Here is a 9677-nt window from a genome sequence, read left to right as displayed (position 1 = left end):
CAGGATCACCATGGCTTAAAGTTAGAATTCAACAACAAAACGAATTGCAGAAAGCACACAAACACATGGAAACTGAACAATGCTCAACTGAATCACCCCTGGATCAAGGAAGAAATAAAGAAATTAAAGACTTCCTAGAATTCAATGAAAATGGATACACAACATACCCAGACTTATGGGACACTATGAAGGCAGTGCTAAGAGGAAAGTTCATAGCTCTAAGTGCCTACATAAAGAAAGTGGAGAAATCTCTCACTAGTGACTTAGCAGAACACTTGAAAGCTCTAGAACAAAAAGTAGCAGACTCCCCCAGGAGGAGTAGATGCCAGGAAAAAAATCAAACTGAGGGCTGAAATCAATAAAATAGAAACAAAGAAAGCAATACAAAGAATCAATGAGACAGAGAGTTGGTTGAGAAAATCAACAGGATAGACAAACCCTTCCACAAACTAACCAAAAGGCAGAGAAAAACTTCTTTAAGCCTTTAAAGAAAGAAACTGAAGAAGATATTAGAAATGTAAAGATCTCCCATGCTCTTGGATAGGTAGGATCAACATAGTAAAAATAAAAATTTTACCAAAAACAAACTACAGATTCAATGCAATCCCCATCAAAATCCCAGCACAATTCTTCACAGACCTTGAAAGAACAATACTCAACTTCATAGAGAAAAACAAAAAATGCAGGATAGCCAAAACAATCCTGTACAAGAAAGTACTTCTGGAGCATCACCATCCCTGACACCAAGCTCCACCATAGAGCTACAGTAATAATAATAATAAAAAAAAAAACGACATCTTGAAATTTTCAGGCAAATGGATGGAACTAGAAAAAAAATATCCTGAGTGAGGTAACCCAGACCCAGAAAAACAAACACAATATGTACTCAATCATAAGTGGATATTTGACAAAGGATAACCTGCCTACAGTCCACAACCCTAGAGAACAAAGGAAACAAGGAAAAACCCAAGAGAGACATTCATGGATTCCCACTCCACGCCCACAGCCCCAGGAAGGGGAAGTAGACAAGATCTCCTTATAAAATTGTGCATGGGGGGAGGGGGAGGGGCTGTAGGGGAGTGGGGAGCAGAGAAGAGGAGCATGGAGGAGAACACGAGGGACTGAGAAGATCGAGTTGAGACAGGGAGAGCAAGGAAAGAGATACCTTGAAAGAGGGAGCCATTGAGGGGTTAGCAAGAAACCAGGCACTAGGGAAACTCTACAAAGGTGACCCCAGCCATCGTGGAGAGGGCACCTAACCTGTCCTTCCACTATAATCAGATTGATGACCACCTTACTTGTCATCACAGAACCTTCATCAAGATGGAAGCAGATGCAGAGACCACAGCTACGCACTGGTCCAAGCTCCTGGAATCCAGTCACAAGGAAGGATGAGTGACAGGACTAGCAAAGGAGTCAAGACCATGATGGGGATAGCACAGAAACAGCTGACTCGATCTAGTGGAGCTCACTGACTCCTGACTGACAAGACCAAACTGGTCCTCTGCATGAAGTGACAGTTGTGTGGCATGAGCAGTTGGTGGGATCACTAACAGTGGAACCAGTATTTATCCTTAGTGCATGAACTGGTTCTTTGGAGCCCGTTCCCTAAGAAGGGATACCTTGCTCAGCTTAGATACAGCGGGGAGGGCCTTGGTCCTGCCTCAAGGGATGTGACAGACTTGGTTGACTCCCCATGGGAGGACTCACCCTCTCTGACGTGATCTAGAAAAAAACATATTGAGTGAGGTAATCCAGAAAGACAAATATAATATGTACTCATAAGTGGCTTTTATTCATAAATAAAAAACCCACCTACAATCTACAACACTGAAGGATCTAGACAACAAAGAGGACCTTAAGAGAGACATACATGGATCTAAATAGTAAGGAGAAAAAGAGATCTCCTGAGGAAATTGAGAGTGTAGGAGTCACAGGAGAGGGGAGAAGGGGAGAAGGAGATAAGGGAGGAAGGGAGGGGAGCAGAGAAAAATGCATAGAGCAATAAAAACAATAAAAAAGAATAAGATAGTTTAAAATAGATGAAAATATTGCTTTGAATAATAAAAAAAAGAACATCTTTAAATTGTCAATGTTACCAAAAAGCAGGAAAAGGCTGAGAAACTGTCGGCCTGGAGAGACATAAAGAAATGGGGTGAATTCATCTGATCTTACTCAGGGTGCTGGGATAAAGGAGACATCAGCTAAAAATGATGTACCAATATTGACTTGTTGATAGTGACACATGTAATACATGTGTTCTGCTAATAACTTCCTGCAGGGCTTGTGGGATTGTTCAATGGCTTGCATTTGGTCAGTGACCCACATTCCATGCCCAGAATCTGAGTAACCATGAGAGAGAACCAACTCCACTAAGCTGTCCTCTGACATTCACATCCTAGCTGTGCCCACAAATGTGCACTGTACACACACACAGAAGGATATTATAGTGACACAAGGCATGGCTGGGCTGTGACGAAGCCAAGTAGAAGTCTGTGCTGAAAACTCCAAAGGGAATATACAAATGTAAGGTGTTCTTCCTGAAGGAATGAATAAGACACATGGGAACCCCCTGAATTTTATTCTTAATTTTTGTTAATGTATCCCTAAATAAAATGTTTTATTGTATTTCTTAAGAAAGCAAAATAAATATGGAATAATGCAACCTAAAGCTTAACAAAAAGAAAGGAAAGAGGAAGGATGGGGGAAAGAAAAAAGTGCTTAATTTCCTTTCTACTTGGTAAATTTTCTTTGAATATTTGATTTGGTATAGCATACATTTTAAAACAGTACTACTGAATGAACTGTATGTTTGTCTTTTAGGTATCAGTCACAAATACAGAAATTATTTGTGGAAAAATAATTTAGATGCCTTTCGAAATTATAACACTGATTTAATTTAATATGGTAATCAGAATTAAAATGAAATTTCTCTATGGCCCACATATGGGACTATGTGACCCCAACTTGTGAGGGAGGAAGGGCAACAGCTGAGGATTCATGTTCTTAGTGGCAGCTGATGACTCTCCAAATCTTCCAAGTGGTCCTTATGTGTGACTGTACCATTTGCTGTGGCAGTTTTTATAGAAGCTTACCAAAGCTCATGGGAATGACAGACGACAGCAAAAGCACGATGACTTACCACATGGTTAAGCTCTGCCACATGCTAATGCATTTCTTATTTGATTCAGATAGAATACTTGTCTTCTGTTTAAAACTCTTGGGCCTAAGAATAGAGACAACCAGCATTCCCTTCTTTTCCCCGATTTATACAACAACCTTGCATACACAGCCACTGACAAGGCAACGGCTGGAACTTTTATCTCTCACACACTGCCCAGTTGTGTTAAGCCTGGTGTATGTTAGAGTATGCACCAGAAATGTGGTATTATTACCAGGTCATAGTAGATGAATAAATTGGAGTTCATTCCTGTTCTCCTGGGAAACTGATGAGAGCATTGGAGATAAGAGAAAAAAAGGGGCTCCGATAACACAGAATTAAAAAGGCTGACTTCTTGTCATTAATAAAGGCGAGTGTGGATCCACCAAGGTTGGTTCAGACAGCAGTCAGTTCTCGCTGGCTGCCAGATGCAGACTGTGCTGGGCTGGAGAAGCTAGTGTGACCTCAGGGAGAGCAAGCAGCAGAGACCCATCGCCAAGCAGCTCAAGAGGGAGGTGGCCAAGTGCGAGAAACTGAAAGCACAGGTGGGCAATGATGATGCCAGGAGTGTGGGCTCAAAACCCCCAAGTGTACAAGAGACTAGAACCCATGGAAGACGGCAGTTAGGGGTAGGGCTTGATGCCACTGTCCACTGCTTTAGTGTCATGTTGAGGTGAGTGATAGACCTGTGTTTGAACTCAAGGGAACACTGATTGGAAAGTACAGAGGTGATGTCAAGCTTACCTGTGACCTGAAGGGTCAGCTGCTGTGCCTCTTTTATGACCTCACTATCCCTTTTGCTCCATATTTGGCATGAACAAACTGACCAACATTAGCCACCACATAGCTAAAGTGTACTGCTGGGTTAACCCAACTATAACCCAATGCCATTATGGTGAATTCTTTTTTTTTTTCTGGTTTTTCGAGACAGAATTTCTCTGTGTAACAGTCTTACTTATCCTGGAACTTGCTTTGTAGACCAGGCTGGCCTTGAACTCACTGAGATCCACCTGCCTCTGCCTTCCAAGTGCTGGATTAAAGGTGTGTGTCACTACCATCCGGCTCATTATGGTTAATTCTACCAGTGTAATTTTGGCAATGCTAGTCAGTTTGACTTTCTGATTCCTGATTCAGATGCTCAAAGATCATGTATAAGATCCCGATTTCACTTCATATAGGCAATTTTCTGGTCAAGGGAAATGATCTGTGCAGCCTGGGTGGGATGTTCGCCATCTGTGGTGTTCCTGAGAGGAAGTTCTGTACCATCTCTTCCTCAGTGGACAAGCTGAATAAGGAATCCTGGAAGAAAAAGGAAGTGTAGGATGATGGAAGAGAGCAGGGTCTTGCAACCGAAGCAGCTGACATCATTGGAGACTATACTGGGGTGTTCTGTTCTAGGATCCTCCACTATCCCCAAACAAGTAGGGATTCAAGGGCTTGGAGGACCTAAAGCTGTTGTCTGAGTTATCTCACCATGTTTGACACTGATAATCAAACTCCTTTAACCTGAGCCCTGCTTGGGAGTTGGCCTGCTTACATACTATATTAGGTTCATCTATGAAGCAGTCCTGCCACAGACCCCAACCCACGCATGGGAAGAACCTTTAGCTGTGGATGGTGTGACAGTATGGTTGCTGGAGGTGTAAAAATGGGCTAGCAGGCATGTTTGACCCCGAAGGTTGCAAGATGCCATGTACAGGGATCAGCTTTGAACCAGGGGTAGTTTGTTCCATTGTTGAGAAAAGATTAGAGGCTTTGGAGGAAACAGTATGGACCACAGAGACCCACAAAGAAGATGCTTCAGAAAGTGAGATTGAAGCTTTTCTCAGAGCTACAGGATTCTGGGGTCAAGGATGAGCTTCTTTTCAAGAAGAACCCAAAGTTACTGAAACAGCGGTGGTACTTTGAGGAAGCAGTGGCCATCATTGCAAGCAGGAAGTCAAGGACAGTGTCAGTGTCATGGAGGTCAGTTCAATGGCAAATTTTTATTTATTGAAGAATTCTATAGTGTTTGTTTGCTTTTAAAAGGAATTTTATTATTAACAGTCACTCACTGGAAGTTAATGTGTGCCACCTTTTCTAATCCTGTAGCAGCTTCCAGCAGGCATCATTCCTACCTAACAGACTAAAAGACTCAAGAGACACAAAGCAGTACATTAGCCACACACAGGAAAAGAGTCAAAATCAGAAAAAGAATTTCAATGCAATCCAATCCCTAAGCTCTTAATTAAAGCTTCCTATTGGCTAAAGGAAGGATAATTACATGTGAAAAAATAGGGATATGATGTATTATTTATTCATAGAATAGAATAGAATAGAATAGAATAGAATAGGATAGAATAGGATAGGATAGAATAACATGTTAGCAGGGTAGCAAGGTGGCTCAGTGGGTAAAAGCATCTCCTGTCAAGCTTATCTGTGAACTTGATTGACCCTAAGCAAGGGAAAGAGAACCAATGAACAAATTGTTCTCTGACCTCTATGTGAGGGTGCACCCACAGATATCATGCAAATAAGTTTTTAAAAGAGAATAATATGTCAGCTTCTACAAATGATAAATAGATTATCCTTCAGAGGAAATGGTGCTCAGGGAAGAAAAAGAACTTCCAAGGTATTATGAGTATTAAGGGTGAAGATTTGGGTGTGATGGAACCAGGATCTGGAGGAGCACACGATGACCAGACTCTCGCCATCCAGAGAAAAACTCGTACATGTGACCAGTCACAAGGAGCAGTCACGTGGAACTTAGGAAACTCCAAGTGATGGCCAGCAAGGCTGGACTTCCTCTGTCCTCTCCCTCCCTCTAAGTTCCTATAGCCCTCCCAGCTCATTGGTCATGCTGTATTCATCCTTTCCTTCCCCCTCAGGCCTGCTATGACTCTACCCTTGGCCTGAGATACTTTCCTGTGCACCCTTGGTGGCTGCTACCTCAGATCATTTAGATTTTAATCCACATGTGACATCTTTAGAGAGATCCTGCTTTAATTTGAGCATCTCCTCCCACCACACACACATACACAGTATGTCACTGTTTAGCACAGGAATTGCACTCTTTCTTATGGTCATTATAATTTTTCAGTATTTTATCTGTATGTTTCCTGCTACAGTTAGGAAACGGGCTCTGTGGTACCTGGGGCTCATCTATCAGGTTCTCGGAGGGATCTCCAGCTGCCGACACTTAATGACCTCAAAGCAAATGGATAAAAGGACGTTACAGGTGTCAGCATTTATTAAAATTCAATTAAGATGTCACTTTAAATTTTAGCATTCAGAAGAATCGGAATAGCTGGCTCAGAAGACTGTTGATGAGCCTACAATCTACTATTAGAACCCACTCTAAAAACGAGGGGCTTCGGCATCATTTACAGAGGGAAACTGACTTACCTCCCAGAAAGAGAAAACGTAATGACTTAAACGTAATTACATGGTCTCATTATAAAGAGACTAGTCTTAGCTCAGACTTTACAGAGACTAGTAATGACGAGTGAAGGATGTTCAGCTAAAAATAAAATGTCCTAACTGGGGAGTGAAGATCTTCCAGAAGTGTTCTGCAATGTTGTCAACTACTTCTGCTTAAGTGGGTGTGTGCTGAGCTGCTGACCCGATGAGGAACCAGGAAGGGGTAATGGTAGGTTTTTCTTCAGTCACATGCCTTTCAACACTAAGTTTTTAAGCAATGTTGTTTCTTCAACACTCAATCAATCCAATCCCTGGGTAACTAGGAGAAGGGTGCTATTTCTCTCCTTCTGCTTTCAGTTGCCTTGTTATGGGTCATGCCACATCCAGGGCCACGCTGGGGCCGGTGCTCAGGAATGATGTCTTGTGGAGGAGATCGTAAGCCCTGGTCCTTGGCATGGTTGGTTGCTGCTTTTCTCGGAGGCAGGGTGTAGTGTTTCTTAAGGAAGGGCATTTATAGTGATTAAAATTGCTCAGAGCTTGCTTCATTGTGTAATTCTGGTACTGTAGTATGTAATGCTGGCAAGGAGGGAGTAAGAAAGGGACAGAAAATCCCAGTGGCAGCATGGAAGGGCACACAGTACAGATGCCACCTCGAGAGAGGGGCTGTGGCACTAGAAGAGGGGTTGCCAATGGTCAGACTCTTGGTCAGCAGTCCTTGGTGACTTCGACCTCCTAAGGAGGGTAGAGAGCACAGATTTCAAGGGTGGTGGTGGCTACTGCCCATTGCTTTGCTGTTGTTCTCCAATTCTTAGGCAAGTTCCCAGAAGCAGCTGACAAATGGAGCTTTTGAAATGAGATTTTTCTTTTGGAAAAGAAATTGAAAAACTATCTTCCAGAACAAAAAGATGAAGACATGCTAAACATCCACTTTAAAAGCTAGTGGTTCCATTTTTAGGCATACGGCCTACAAAATATGCACACAGAGATGCATATTTATATCTACACACACCTGGGGCAACATTACTCAGTGCGGTGTAAAACTGAAGCCCATCAAAACGTCCACTTACAGTATGGCACACTCATGCAATGGAATACCGTGTGCCGATGAAAATGGGCACAATGACAGGCAGGTGAGGTAATACAGGCCACTCTCACACAGTTTTTATTTATTTATTATACATACAATATTCTGTCTGTGTGTATGTCTGCAGGCCAGAAGAGGGCAGCAGACCTCATTACAGATGGTTGTGAGCCACCATGCGGTTGCCGGGAATTGAACTCAGGACCTTTGGAAGAGCAAGCAATGCTCTTAACCACTGAGCCATGTCTCCAGCCCCCTCTCACACAGTTTTGAGTTAAAAATTCATAAAACCCAAATAACCTGAAGGATTCCATTTGCATAAAACTCAAAACCAACCAAAAGTAACTCACGACCTTTAAAGACAGGAAGGTGGAGCTCTCTGGAGATGAGGGTTAGGATTGGGGTTAGAATACAAAGGTGCCTTAGGGGCTGGTGATAATCCACTTGGTGAAAACCCAATTAGGCTTTATGCCTAACAATTGTGCACATTTCCCAAATGTATGGTATAGTTTAGTAAAATGTTAAGTTTCAGAAGCAATACTGCCTTCTGAAGTAACCGGGGACCCTGGGTGGAGTCAGTAGGGATCAGCGGGGCCCTGGGTTCCAGCTTGTGTTGGGGGCTTCAGAGAACATGAGTGTGACAGGCTCCATTCTAAGAACAAGTGTAGGGACGAGAATAACCTGCGACTGATGGAGCATTGCTTTTTCTTGTTGTCGTCAGGGTTTTCTAAATCAGGCCCAGGAAAGTAACCATGTCTCTCACCGTGTCTTCAGGAACCCATGCTACGGTGCACTGAGCATTTTCCGGGAACTGGTGGCCACAGTCCTTGTGTCGGGTGAGGGAATGACACGGAGGGTACCAATATAGCTATAAACCTGGTACCTGGATTTAAGGCACATGAAACAGCTATTCCCTTGAATGAGGAACTTTGACCTGAGGTCTAGCTCTGCAGCTCATCTTATACATATTTTTTATTTTTAAATTAAGTAACCCTGGGCATCTCTGACAGGAAGGTGAGACGGTGAAGGCCAGGAAGAAGGCAAAATGGAGTGGCAATATATTATATTTATCATATATTAACAAGACAGGTGAAGCCAAGAGCAAGTGGAGGTCCTCCCTGGTGCCCAGGTCCTCCCTGGTGCCCTTTGACAGTTACGACTCTTAGTTTCGGTGCCTGCCAGTCCAGCTCTCAGGGTGCACTTTGCCCTGCCTTGGAGACATGTACAGAAGAATTGGATTGCTATTTGTTGAAATGGACAGTGTTTCTCACAAGTCCCATTTCAATAATCTTCTAGAAAAGAAATGCTGAGTGTGGGATTGGGAAGGGCAAGACAACACGTCTAAGTAAATAGCAGGCCATCCCTCGGCACCTGCTGGCTCACAGCACTACAGTGTTTCTGGGCCTTGTATTTCCTCTTTTTTCTTAAGCAAACAGAGTCCGAGAGCGCTTAAACAGACACAGAATTTTAAATCTGAATGCTCAGGAAATGGGGTCTCTGAAATTCTAAGCTGTGAGGCAGTCCCTTGAGAAGTGGAAACTTCCAACGAAACCCTTTACTCTGTTAATCTTTGTTCAGCTCTATGTGCCGTTGGCTTCCCTGCAGATTTCATCTTCTGTGATGCTTATCTGTTCTTGTACTTTTCTCTTGTATCAAGGCCAAGCTCTACCATAACCCATGTGTGGAAACCATCTCCAGGGCTATTGGTCTAAAAAGCCAAGATGTTCCGACTCTGGAAGAAGACTTTCCAGGCCTGGGGGATAAAGAGACATGGGCTCAGAGTGATAAGTTCCACGTTTGATGATTCCATTTCCTCCTCACATTGGAAACACTATTCTTTTAAATATTTATTTTTATTTTATATACATTGGTGGCCTGCAAGTATGTCTGTATGCAGGAATCAAATTCCCTGGAACAAGAGTTACAGACAGCTGTGTGTTCTGGGAGGAATTGAACCCAGGTTCTTGGGAAGAACAGCCAGTGCTCTTAACTGCAGAGCCATCTCTCCAGCCTGGAAATGCTATTTTTACATGAAGA

At 43.0% G+C, this 9677-nt stretch overlaps 1 pseudogene; it reads left to right on the top strand.

Annotated features, from left to right (window-relative positions):
* The first annotated feature begins 2254 nt into the window (after window positions 1–2254).
* On the top strand, window positions 2255–9441 carry LOC119821979 (annotated as a pseudogene).
* Window positions 9442–9677: the final 236 nt, after the last annotated feature.

Source organism: Arvicola amphibius, chromosome 8 (genome assembly GCF_903992535.2).
Source record: "Arvicola amphibius chromosome 8, mArvAmp1.2, whole genome shotgun sequence".
Taxonomy (NCBI): Eukaryota; Metazoa; Chordata; class Mammalia; order Rodentia; family Cricetidae; genus Arvicola; species Arvicola amphibius.
Note: the sequence above shows the minus strand (reverse complement) of the source record. Positions and strands in the feature narration are given on the sequence as shown.